The sequence below is a fragment of the Cupressus sempervirens genome, chromosome 9, assembly GCF_028749045.1.
Source record: "Cupressus sempervirens isolate cs-2001-9-10 chromosome 9, ASM2874904v1, whole genome shotgun sequence".
Classification (NCBI taxonomy): Eukaryota; Viridiplantae; Streptophyta; class Pinopsida; order Cupressales; family Cupressaceae; genus Cupressus; species Cupressus sempervirens.
The window spans coordinates 603991395-604005545 of record NC_143126.1 but is presented as its reverse complement, the minus strand read 5'-3'; positions in this window follow the sequence as shown (position 1 = coordinate 604005545).

Below are 14151 nucleotides of genomic sequence, written 5' to 3'. Positions count from 1 at the left end.
TGAATCAATAGAACATTTGGTGGTCTCCCCTATTTTTTATTTAGGGTGCTCCTCTCACCAAGACTCAAGGTGCCAGTGCTTTGCATTTTTTCAAACATGGCATCTGAACTCCTAAGGATCTCTTCTAAAGATTCACCATGAGTTTCAGGTCATGGGAAGATTTGCAAGTCTAGTACCGCCTTTTCCGTACAGATTGACCAAGTTTTGACCTCCTACTATCTTCCATCCTTGTGCACTTAGTTCATAAAGTGGGGATTCAGATTGTCTGTCCTTGGTGGCATGGTTGGAAGTGGTATCCTGCCACTCCATTTTCCAATTATAACCCCCATATGGGGTACAGATGGATTTTGCCCCATCTTTCGATGGTGGACACGCTTAACCAGTGCTGGCATTTGCAATCTTCGCTTTCTCAATGGAGAAAATGCTTTGACACCATTTGGAGTGCTATTATAGCACCCAAGATTGCCCACTTTGCTTGGTTCCTTGCCTTCCAAGGTCTTCTCTTGGGGCCTTGGCTCAAGCACATTGGGGTTCTTGATCCCAGATGCCCTTTTTGTGGTCAACCAGAGTCCTTTTTTCATATATTCTAGTTTTGTAAGCGTGCTCAAAATTATTGGCACTGGATTCATGATTTTCTCAAGCTTTTTAGGCCTCAACCATTTTCATGGCACATGATCTTGCTAGGTGATTCCCCTAGAATTCCTCAGAAGTTCACCCAGATTTGACATACCTTTAGGATGGAAATTTTGTTTTCTTTGTAGAAAGATTGGAATGTTGTTTTGTTCACTCATAGTTTTTTGGACATTAACATTGCTATGTATACTAAGGCATGCATTTGTAACAATGTTATTATGTAGATCCAAGTGCAAGCTAACCAGGTTTCCCTAGAAGTTGTTCACCTGCAGGAGTTGTTAAATCACTAGGGCAATGCTCCTTGCACTATTGCTAGAGTGCCTCCTGATGCTTCGGTTGATGTCTCGATGCCTCGTAGCTACCATTATTGGTGCTAGTCCTTAGGCCTCAACTCACACATGCCATGCTCCTAGGCTTCTCACCACCACTCTCCCAGTGGTGGTGATGGCGAATGGAGGCACCGCTTTCCTTCCCCACCCCATGGGGGTTCTGGCTGGTCCCCGGCTCCTCCTCCTGGTCCTTGATCGACACATTCTGGAAAGTATCCTCACCTGGCCTTGGCAATTTCTCCTCCATGGCCCAAGGTTAAAGATGTGGAGACTGCCACTAATCCTATTGCTACTGATGATGGTTGGTTTATTCCCAGCCTGCTCCACAATCCCATTGATGTGTGGGGTTTTCCTGACAAAGATGATCCTCCTCCTTTGGTGGCACTACTTTGGAAACCTGAGGATGCTTATTATGTTTTTTTTTATGAATAGTTGCTATTTTTGGCTAAGGCCATGTTTTTAAGTCCGACTTCAGCCATGTGAAGTCTTTTGCGGGGTGATCTTGTATCCCCTGGTCCCTTTTTTGTGAATTGTACAAAAAAGGACTATTAATATATTCTTAGTATATTTTTATTAATAGAAAAGGACTATTCATCAAAAAAATTATAATTAAATACATAAAAACACTATAAAAAATTATTCCAATACTTTCCTTAATAAAATAATATAGTTTCACATAATATTCCAACATTTGAAATTACACTAAGTCATACCCCCTTACTTCCTAACATAACTTCTAACACTTGACCCCTTTTATAACCTATGTAACCATTAATAAACACTAATTGAAATAAAATAAAATTCAAATACAACATAGAATAGATTCCTAAATAAAACTAAATTAAATTTACTATATCCCATTTACAATATTTAACACTAAATAAGAATAACAAATACCAATACTAAACTATCTACTTCCTAAACCACTTATATAGAAAACTCCATTTAACACATGAACATACAAAATTAATAAAAAATAATTACTAAATCCTAAATTCACTAAGTAACTACAACTTAACAATTAAACACATACTAATAACACTCCTAACTAACTTTTATTATCCCAACATGCTTATCTACTTACCACTAGCTCCTATGCTCCTCTTACACTCCTTACTCCTAAGAAAATGTCTCGTCCACTTGTTTGGGTGTTCTCCAAGGTGGAGAATGTTGACATAATCCCCACCCCACATTGCCCAAGGCCATGTTCTTGCATTGGTACATGTGGGTAAAAGGTTTTATTGCTGAGTTTTAGTATGGAGAAGGGTAATATTTAAATAGAATATATTTTGCATTAGTTTTTTTTTTAATAATGTTTTTACATATGGGAAAATAAGAAAGTATTTAGCGAATATTCCCTGTCATAATATTGGGAATTAAAATATTTCCCATGTATTTTCCTATGCATCCTATAGATGCATTTCTTGTTTTCAAATGCACATGTGGTGAAAAGTTGCAAATACACACTTTTTTATTTATTTAAAGTTTTCCTTATTCTATGGTAACATTATTAAGTATAATTTAATTATTTAGGGATGAATTAAAAATCACTATAAATGTATTTCCAATAGGATTTCAATATGTTGATTTACCATTTATCCTACTATGTTGAATTTAGATACAACAATAGGGAAATGCTTAATTTTGAACATTGAAAATTTAGATATGATCTTGGGTAACTTATCCATTTTGGATTTAATAACTCAATGAAATGTTATGATTCTACCATCATAAAAAAAAATTCTTTCATGATTGGAATTCAAGCTTACAAGAGTGTGAATTAAGAGGTAAACTAGCTTCTAGCACTAATGCATTTAAAAGCACCAATAGAAGTGAAAATATATTTGAAAACTCATCATCATGCTATATAATTTATTCATAAGATAATCTTCTTTCTCCTTATTGGAAATGAAGTCTAAAACATGGAATACATTTCAATATATTACAAGGAAGTTATGACTTCTTTCCTTCAACACTTCAATACAATTCCTTTTCCAATACAGGGATGCAAGATGTCATAAGAATTTAATGCAAGGAGAAGTCTTCAACAATAGGATGACTCAAGATCTACACTAAAATTCATTCTAAGATTGTTCCATATCAAGGTACTATCTAAGAAATCTACAAATTTACATAAAGATAACCATGGAGAGCTCACCTCCCAACCAAGGCCTTGATGTGATGTCCCACCCCAAGCTTATGAGAACCAAAATCGACCGAGTGACAATCAGATACAATCACATTGACACACTCAACAAAAAAATCTCATCCAAGGTTTGCATAATAGGTTCCATATTGAACCAAGACTAGGGAGAAGGTGGATTTTTCCAAGTAGGACATGTCAATCATGAACATAAATCATATGCCTCTTCCAAGGCTAACAAATCACAATAAACTTATTTGTTCTCTTTCTTTATTTTCCAAAAAAAAAGTTAGCTCGTATTGAAAAGTAAGGACCCATAATACCTTACTTTTCTCCCTCTCCCCATCATGAGAAGAGACTCTGCAATGGCCTAGAGTCCAAGTAAAGTTTTTCTCTTATACATAGCCACTTCTACCCTATTTTAGAGTGAGTAATACCAACACACTCTTAACAATTTTCCCAACAAAACCAAAAAGGAAAACATGAAAGGAAAGGAAATGGAAAGCCCAAAAATACCCATCCCTCACATGTTCCAACAAAAACATGAAATACACACATGCAAAAGATTTACATAAGCAAGAAATGAACAATGCATGAAGAACATGGCCATGAAGAATCCTCCCTTCACAAAGGTTATGGAAACTGAGTTTTGAGATGAGTTAAATCCTTCTTCCTCCTCAATTCCAATCTTGACTCTTTTCTAAATGTAGAGAATGGGTGAACAACCTTAAACTCTCAAAATGACCACTAAATAGGCTTCTAAACTCACCCACCTAAAATGACAATAACTCCAAACTTGACTTAAGCCTTCTAGGGTCTCCATACTTGATCCTACCATCAAGAAAACCTTTTAGGATAAGTGTAAACTTGACTAACCTCATGGAGAATATCAATTTTTGCACTAAAGGGAAATGAGATATTTGAGGGATCATAAAACTCAACAGAAGGATGTAGAAGGGTGCAAAAGCTCCCCAACCCATGCGCATACCCCTTGGGCACTTAGATTACATTAAATTTGGCCTCTAGGATAATTTTATAAACTATATAATTCACTTGAAGTAATTGATCTTTTAAAACCATAGGAATGTAACCTTTCCACTAAACCCTAATTAGGGTAATTAATCTAGGTTACTAACTAATCAGTCTTAGATTAACGGGTTACTCTGCTAACCCTAAATAACATGTTGATACACATATGCATATTATGAGTGTCAAGTGACTACAAGATTCACTTTTACATAACATTTGACACCTTACAAAATACAGAATGATACAGACACATTTAGATTATGATACAAATTAAACACGTAACAATGGGGTTTTAATCACTTTATTGGATTCAACTTTAGTCTTACAATATGCACATAGGGTCAATTATAGATTCTCTAATAAATTCCATGGTTAATTATCCTACACACTCAATTTGAATATTAGTAGTTTGATAACATCACATTCATATATTTAAACCAAAATTTCATAATCACATTGATCAAAATATTAAAAATTTCATTTTAAAAAGCCTTTCTCATTTCTACACACAGATTTAATCATCACTAATCTCATAATTGAATCATCATAAGTTATTCATCAATTTGAATTAAAATACTCAAATAATCATCATTGTGCATACATATACCCAAAACATCATAAACATCATCAATAAAGCATGTTGAACTATTTGGTTGCATATATTCTAATCATCAAGGTACCATAATTAACATCATTATCATAAGCTGAAACACCTCATATCATCATTAGTGCAAATTAGTGTTTAAACATTCAGACAATGTAGTAAGTATTAAACATGAATTTATCAACTGATCCCAATTTCCATTAGGACACCTAGACCATAAAACATTAATTCATATCCATTCAAATATCCTATAGAGGATTTGAGAGAGAAATTTGTATTTAAATAAGTATATACGAGGAGGGGTCTTACATCCTCCCCCATTAGCCTTTGACTTCCTCTAGAAGTTAGACAAATAAAATGTTTGTCCTATGTTAGACCTTGTCTAGACTTATACCAAAATTTACTCCAATAAAAAGAATGATTAATAATTCACATATATGCTCAAGGATGATAACATAATCACCTAGTTATCCTTACTAAAAGCAAGTTCAACCCATACTTCAACATGGGTACACTTCCCAGAGTCAAACACTTCCTAAAACATCCAATTCACACACACACACACACACACACACACACACACACACACACAACATTTTGAATAGATATAAAAATACTTATAGAGTCTCTAATAATAATAATATCATAAGGTGTTCCAAATTTCTATACTCACTCATCGAGGTAACAATTGTATAAGAATCCCTCAAATGAGGTTTCTTATAATGCATTTGGATCTTTATTCAATAGTTAAGCACTTTTTCTCTAGAGTTTTATTGCATATTGCATCTTTGGTAGGAAATCAAATTTTTCCATTTCTACACATGCACCTTTTGCATCTAAAAGTCCATTAGGTTAACTTGTAACCTTAACTAGTTTATATTGGGCTGCAATCCATTACTCATAACAGTCAACAGATAATCACTAGTCCTATTCTCAAAATATTGGGAGAGGGTGGGACATGAATAATCTCACTAATAACCCCATACCCTAATGCTATACATCCACATAATTGTTAGAAATCCCTTTGGTAGACCCATCATATGTCACTTTGCCAAAAAAATTCAAAAGAAAGTGCCTAAATTTTTTAATTCAACATCAAAGATGAAATTGTTGGAAATATAATAGGAGTAATTGAGAGGGGTGGAGTGAATCAATTACCACTAAAATAAATCCAAAATCTCTTAGATGTTAGCACAAAACATAAACTCTACAAAATATTGTTTCTCAGTAGACATAAAGGCACTCAGTTAATACTGAAATAACAACTATAATTCAAAAAATGCTTAACATGAAAATCTTATGATATTATATATGATTAACCTTAATTAACTTAGTTGCATACATGAATAAAAGTGACACCAAGATTTAATGTGGAAACCCAATTTGGGAAAAACCACCAATTGCAACTAATTACTGATTTTCACTCTTATGAAATGAGCCGTGTTAGGAGCCAATCCTATTAAAGGTTATAAAAAATATTTTTTAGGTGTGACCTTGTTAAAAGATTTAATCACCCTATTAGGAGTGGCCCTTTTAGAGGTCTTTAGACACTTCAATCTAGAAATGTCGCCTTGTTAAAGGATTTAGACATAGTTGTTAAGCTAACTCTGTTAAGAGATTTAGATCACTGTTACAATGATTAGAGAGTAACAATGAGATGACCTAATTTTTTTATGTAACTAAATTGCTGATTTGAAATCTTGATTTTGGCTTCAATACTTGATCCTTCCTAATCAAATGTATCTTTGCAGCTCCTTGAGGATATTTTGATTATCCTTCTAATTTGCTTCCTCTAAGCATCTTCTATTCTTCCATACACTTAAATTTGAATTCAACATCAAGGATAATTTTTTTTTGAAATATAAGAGGAGTAATTGAGAGGGGTGGGGTGAATTAGTTACCACTAAAATAAATCCCAGATCTCTTAGATGTCAGCACAAAACATAAACTCTGCAAATTATTATTTCTCAACAAACACAAAGGCACTCGGTTAATACTGAAATAACAACTATCACTTGACAAATGATTAACATGAAAATCTTATGATATTATATGTGATTGACCTTAATTAACTTAGTTGCATACACATAAAATAAATAACATGAATATAAGTGACAACAAGATTTAATGTAGAAACCCAATTTGGAAAAAACCACCAATTGCAACTAATTATTGATTTTCACTCTTCTGAATTGAGCCATGTTAGGAGCCAATCCTATTAAAGGCTATAAAACACATTTTTAGGTGTGACCCTATTAGATGATTTAATCACCCTATTAGGAGTGGCCTTGTTAGAGGTCTTTAGACACTTTAATCTAGAAATGTCACCTTGTTAGAAGATTTACAAATAGTTGTTAAGCTAACTCTGATAAGAGATTTAGACCACTGCTACAATGATTAGAGAGTAACAATGAGATAACCTAATTTTTTATGTAATTGAATTGTTGATTTGAAATCTTGATTCTGCCTTGAATACTTGATCCTTCCTAATTGAATGTATCTTTGCAACTCCTCGAGGATATTTTGATTATCCGTCTAATTTGCTTCCTGTAAGAATCTTCTATTCTTCCATACACTTAAATTTAAATTCAAAATCAAGGATGAAATTTTTGAAAATATAAGAGGAGTAATTGAGAGGGGTGGGGTGAATCAGCTACCACTAAAATAAATCCTAGATCTCTTAGATGTCAGCACAAAACATAAAATCTACAAAATATTGTTGCTCAGCAAACACAAAGGCACTTGGTTAATATTGAAATAACAACTATAACTTGACAAATGTTTAACATGAAAATATTATGATATTATACATGATTAACCTTAACTAACTTAGCTACATACTCATAAAATAAATAACATGAATACAAGTGACACCAATATTTAATGTGGAAACCCAATTTGGAAAAAAACCACCAATTGTAACTATTTACTGATTTTCACTCTTCTGAAATGAGCCCTGTTAGGAGCAAATCCTATTAAAAGTTATAAAACACATTTTTAGGTGTGACCCTATTAGAGGATTTAATCACCCTATTAGGAGTGGCCTTGTTAGATGTCTTTGGACACTTCAATCTAGAAATGTCACCTTGTTAGAGGATTTAAAAATAGTTACTAAGCTAACTCTTTTAAGAGATTTAGATCACTGCTACAATGATTAGAGAGAAACAATGAGATGGCCTAATTTTTTATGTAACTAAATTGCTGATTTGAAATCTTGATTTTGGCTTGAATACTTGATCCTTCTAATTTGCTTCCTTTAAGCATCTTCTATTCTTCCATACACATGCACACTTCCAATCCTCAACTTGATCTTATACTTATATCTTATGCATTGTCAAGTCAACTTGACTACATCTTAAAATAATTAACATTCATCTACTCGATCATCTAGAACCAACAATTAAATCAATTAACTTCAATATGACAAAACAAGAAAATCTTTCATTAGCTAACCCAGCTCAGTGGACACTAACTAAAAAATGATTGCCTTGTGTTAACCAAGTCAATTCGGTTAACACTGCATATTTGCTAACTTCCTTTGGTAACTAAGCGAGCTCAGTTAACATTGGTTCCATCTAAATTTTCCTTCATTAATTGAGTGAGCTCAGTTAAAACTCAACTTCTAACAATTTTTCTTTGATGCCTGAGTGAACTTGGTAGACACTATCTTCTAAACTTGGAAAACATTGGAATGCTCGACAGACACATGAAACTGTCTTCATTGCCCAAGTGAGCTCAACATACACTAATTGGTAAATATATGAAATTTTATGTAACATCAAATACAGTACACAATTAACCAATTGTATTCAACAATCTACCTCTTTGACATTGATAGAAAAGCAACATGTCATAATACAATGAAATTTTAGAGAAAAATAATAGTACGAAAAATATTCTTAGTTTCATTCTGATTCTCATCCATGAGAACTCTCTTTGACTTTAGTTTCTCCCTCTACTAGCAAACACTCTATATTTACTTTGTCTTCAACACCTTCTCTTGATAGAAGAATCTCCCTCTTTGACATCTTTCACAAGTTCTCCCTCTTTGATATCTTCAAGCAAAATTTCAATGATATGACAGTAAACTCTCTCTCTTTGACATCTTATGCAAAAGATAATATTCAGTGAGTTCTAATGAACCTCATGTACAAATTCATATGCAATCTGCTCTTTCATTATTGCATCAACTTGACTAATCTTCAACATGCTTTGGTTGATGCATCACTAAACTTCATTTAGTGAGCTTTAGATAGGGGAATAACACATCACTTACCTCTTAGATACAAAAATGCATCCTTAGGTAATGGTTTAGTGAATATGTCTAAAATTTGTTCTTTAGTATTCACATATTTCAATCTCACCTCTTTATCTTACACCAATTCTCTCAAAAAATGATATTTAATTGTAATGTGCTTGGTGTTGGTATGCATCATAGGATTCTTTGATATATTGATTGCACTAGTATTTTCGCAAAAGATAACCATTAGATCCTTGATTTCTACCTTCATACCTGCCAACAATTTCTTGAACTAAACAATATTTGAATAATTAACTGTTGTAGCAATATATTCTACCTCTGTTATAGACTAAGAAATACATTTTTTCTTCTTACTTGTCCAAGACACTAGTCTTTTGCCAAGAAAGAATGCTCCACCATTGGTATTTTTCCTATCATCAACACTCCCTACCCTATTAGCATCTACGAAGGCTTTCAAATCTAAATTTCCTCCATTCTTGTACCATAATCCATAATTCATAAGGAGTTTAATTTGAGTCTTTCTTCAGCTATACTATGTTTAAGGTATGCATTGCAATAATGATTGCTTCTAGTATTTGATTGCAATATTCTTTTCTATCATCAAAGATCTTGCACAATCCATGATGGATATGTTCCTTCTTTCTACTATACCATTCTTCTCTGGTGTACCAAGGGCTGATACTTGTCTTTTGATTCCTCTTTTAGTGTAGAATTCATTGAACTCATTAGAAATGAATTCACCTCCTCTATCTGATACCATTTGTTACAAGCTATAGTTGCCATTGTACTTAAATATTGACCTATCAATGTCTGATACAACTACTAGACTTATAGAAAATAAGAGGTTGTTAAGTCATGTCATGAACCCTGAAGGGGAACGTTGGTGGTTAGTCCAACAATCCCCTCTCAACATTACTTGAGGAGATTTAAACCTATGACCAATCTTTGATACCAATTTTTAGAAATATAAGAGGAGTAACTGAGAGGAGAGTGGTGAATTAGTTACCACTAATATAAATTCCAAATCCCTTAATTGTTAGCACATAACATAAACTCTACAAAATATCATTGCTCAACAAACACAAAGGAACTTAGTTAATATGAAATAACAATTGTAACTCAAAAAATGCTTAACATGTAAATCTTATGATATTATCTATGATTAACCTTAATTAACTTAGTTTCATACACATAAAAGAAATAACATGAACATAAGTGAGACCAAGATTTAATGTGGAAACTCAAATTGGTAAAAACCACCAATTGCAACTAGTTACTAATTTTCACTCTTTTGAAATGTGCTCTGTTAGGAGCTAACCCTGTTAAAGGTTACAAAACACACTGTTAGGTGTGACCCTATTAGAGGATTTAATCACCATGTTAAGAGTGGCCTTGTTTAAGGTCTTTAGACATTTCAATCTAGAAATGACACCTTGTTAGAGGATTTACAAATAGCTTAAGTGAAATATATTAAGAGATTTAGATCATTGCTACAATGGTTAGAGAGTAAAAATGAGCTAACGTGATTTCTGATGCAACTAAATTGTTGATTTCAAATCTCAATTCTAGATCAAATATTTGATCCTTCTTGATCAAATGTATCTTTGCAACTCCTAAAGAATATTCTAATTATCCTTCTAATTTGCTTCCTCTAAGCATCTTCTATTCTTCCATACACTTACACATTTTCAATCCTCAACTTGACTTTATACTTATATCTTATGCATTATCAAGTCGGCTTGAATACATCTTAAAATAATTAACATTAATCTCCTCTATTGGCTAGAACCAACAAACAAATCAATTAAACAAAATATGTCAAAAAAAGAAAATCCTTTGTTAGTTGACACAGCTTGGTGGACACTAACTCAAAAATGATTTTCCTGTGTTAACCAAGTAAACTCAATTAACACTGCATCGTTGCTAACTTCCTTTGGTAATTGAGTGAGCTTGGTTAACATTAGTTCCATCTAAATTTTATTCGATACCAACTTCTACCAAATTTTATTCGACGCTCGAGTGAACTTAGTAGACAATGTTTTCTGAACTTAGCAAATGTTGGAACTCTCGACAAATACATGAAATTGTCTTCATTGCCTGAGTGAGCTAAGCATATATTGACTAGTATAGATATGAAATTTTGTGTAACATCAAAGACAATACATAATTAAGCTATTGTATTCAACAAAAATATCTAATGCAAAAGTATGAAACAAAAGAAATAAAGATTGGAGACAATAGTAAAGAGTTAATTAAGAAATAAAGACATGTTCCAAAGGCAAAATAGAATCATTAATAATAAATTGGGCTAAGTAGCCCCACATCACATTGCTAGCAAAAGGGAAAGAATACTAAAATAACAAAATCTAAAATCAAACAAATAAGGAAATAAATCCAATTGCTTACAAAATTTTCATTACTAACATAATGAGGTTGTACTACACTCTCTGAGAGAAAAGTGATGCAGAGAGATTTTGAAAACCTTTAGAAAATCAACCTGTACATGCATGGATGCAAATTTCATAAATTATTGTCAACAAAGGGTCAACACATAATGATGTTACCCAATCAAATCTGTAAAGGCATTTGGCTTTCCTGTATCAAGAACATAGACATACAACATAAATAAAGGATGAAACAAATGAGGAATCCAATGGTCATCATGGACTATTGGAGGTCCTTTAAAACTTCTCCATACAAAGGCAACTCTCAAAACAATAGAGAGATCTGACTGATAGGAAATGAAAAGTAAAAAAATGCTAAACTATTAATATCTAATTTTTTAGATTTCTCCTAAAATGAAGATCTCAATACAAATAGAAAAATGTATGTAGAATACTACCCAATCACATCCATACAACACTCAAAACTCAAGAAAATTACAAGAAAACTCAAGGAATTCATTCTATTTACTTTCTCCCAAAAAAGCTCTCCTAAAACTCTCTCCAAAAATCTCTTTACAATATGATCTCCTTTCTCCTTTTGAAAAATCCTTTTAATCTAAATTCCAAGAAAACCATCATAGCTTTCTTGTGGCAATTACATTTTCAATGCCAACACATGATGCTTTAGGAAAATTCATCATTTTCTTCCTTTTGACTTTTCCCAAAAAATATTTTTGAAAATTAGAAACTTATAACACACCCAAATCAAAGTAAAATAAAATCATACTAAGTCCTAAGTGGATAATTTTGGGTAGGCTTACAAGAATGCCACCTAAAAATTTCCACCACATGCAAAAAATATATTTTATTTTAAAACATAAAACTCTAAACTCACACACACACACTAACATTTCTAATTTCTAATTTTAAACTCAAATCTTTTTGATATTTGCTTTGTGCCCATGCATTTTAGTCATATTACATGTTGTCTTCCTGTCACCACCAGACTTCCTACCACAATATAAGTCACATTAATAATGTTACATGCTATCTTCCTGTCGCATATGTCCTCCTACACTTTCTCCTGAATTTCAAAAGTTTCCAAGTCCCTTGGAAACACCTACAAAACAAAGCGTTAGAAAAACATATGGATCCATTCAACTTGACTTTTGGTTTGTACTTTTCCTCCATCAGAAAACTTGGTCTTGGTTGAACTTGTATCTTTTGAATTTTCTCTTTCTACTTTATCTTTACCTTTGGTTTGTCTCCCATTGGTAAAATAAAAATAATTTGTTGCTCACTATGCATCCACTTCATCATATTCTAAATGTGTATGGCTGATACATACACTTGTAACTTCATCACATTCTAAATTTTATTATTGTTGCATACACTTGAATCTATATTTTGAATTTTATGTCTCAAAAATAATTTGTTACCTTGTCATAAACATATTAAGCCTCATATTATTTGTTCATAACATCATCTGATATCTCTTCTTTAAAAACTTCTTCATCCTGAGTCTCCATACTACCACCATTCCTTTGCCATTATCCTATGATGGCTGCAAACTCTTCCCATAAATCAAATTCTTCTTCATGGCCTATTTTTGTACATTCTTTATCTTCATCCTCATTTCATTCCCCTTGGAATTTCACTTCACCATGCATATTTAGGGCTTCATTATTTTCCTCCAAAATCCTATTCATAGGGGTACCTTCCAACATTGTACTTGTTTCTATTTTCAAAGGACATATTACTATTCTAACCATAACTTTATCACACTCAAACCCCATAGGAGTTGCCTCTTTACAACTCTCATAAGCATTTACTAGTTGCACTTCTTCTTGCTGCAATTCAAGTTCTTGCATTTTGTATTCTTTCCCTTCCAAAGGATGACTTACATTTGTTGTTGTTGAGGTTTATGTCCCAACTTCACATACATCTATACTTTGTATGGCTACCTTCTCTACAATTTCATTATCCTCTACCAAAAATTCTTTCACTTCCTCTTTAACTTCATAATGTATTGGAAATGTTATCCTATCAATAAGGCCTAGACTTCTTGATTCCTTCCATTTTGTATCCTCATTCAATGGAAATAAAATCATCTTCTTTCCATCTTTATTGATTGTATATGTGTTCTCTCTACAATCATATATGGTTGACCTATCATATTGCCATACTCTTCCCAAAATCAAGCGACAATCATTTAAAGGCATAATAACACATTTAGTGGTATCAAAATATGGTCCAATATTAAAAGAAATATATGAATTTTCAAAGACATCAATCCATTGTTCATCTCCTAACCCATAGGCTTCTTAAGGTAAATCATGAGGTACTCCTTGAAGATTTAGTTTCTCAACCATTTCTACTAAGATTATATTTTCAAAGGAACTACTGTCAACTTTAACTTTGCATACCCTGTTCTTGCATTTGCACTTTGTTTAGAATATAGAATGTCTTTGGTGATAGCTTTTTATTTTTGCTTCTTCCATTATGATGCAAATATGCACTCGAGAAACCTTTCATGGATATACTCAACTCTAAGGGTTTCTTCAAAGGCTCACACTCATCTATCTAGAAACCTTCACAATTTGCACATTATATTCTACTACAAGAACATAATCTTCTACATGAAAATATAGACATAAACATGCTCTATTATAATTTTCACTACAAAATCTGCTATAGGAGGATCAAATTCTTTAAGAACAAAGAACCAATCTACTTCTCAAAAATTGTAATTTTTCTTTTCCATTTAC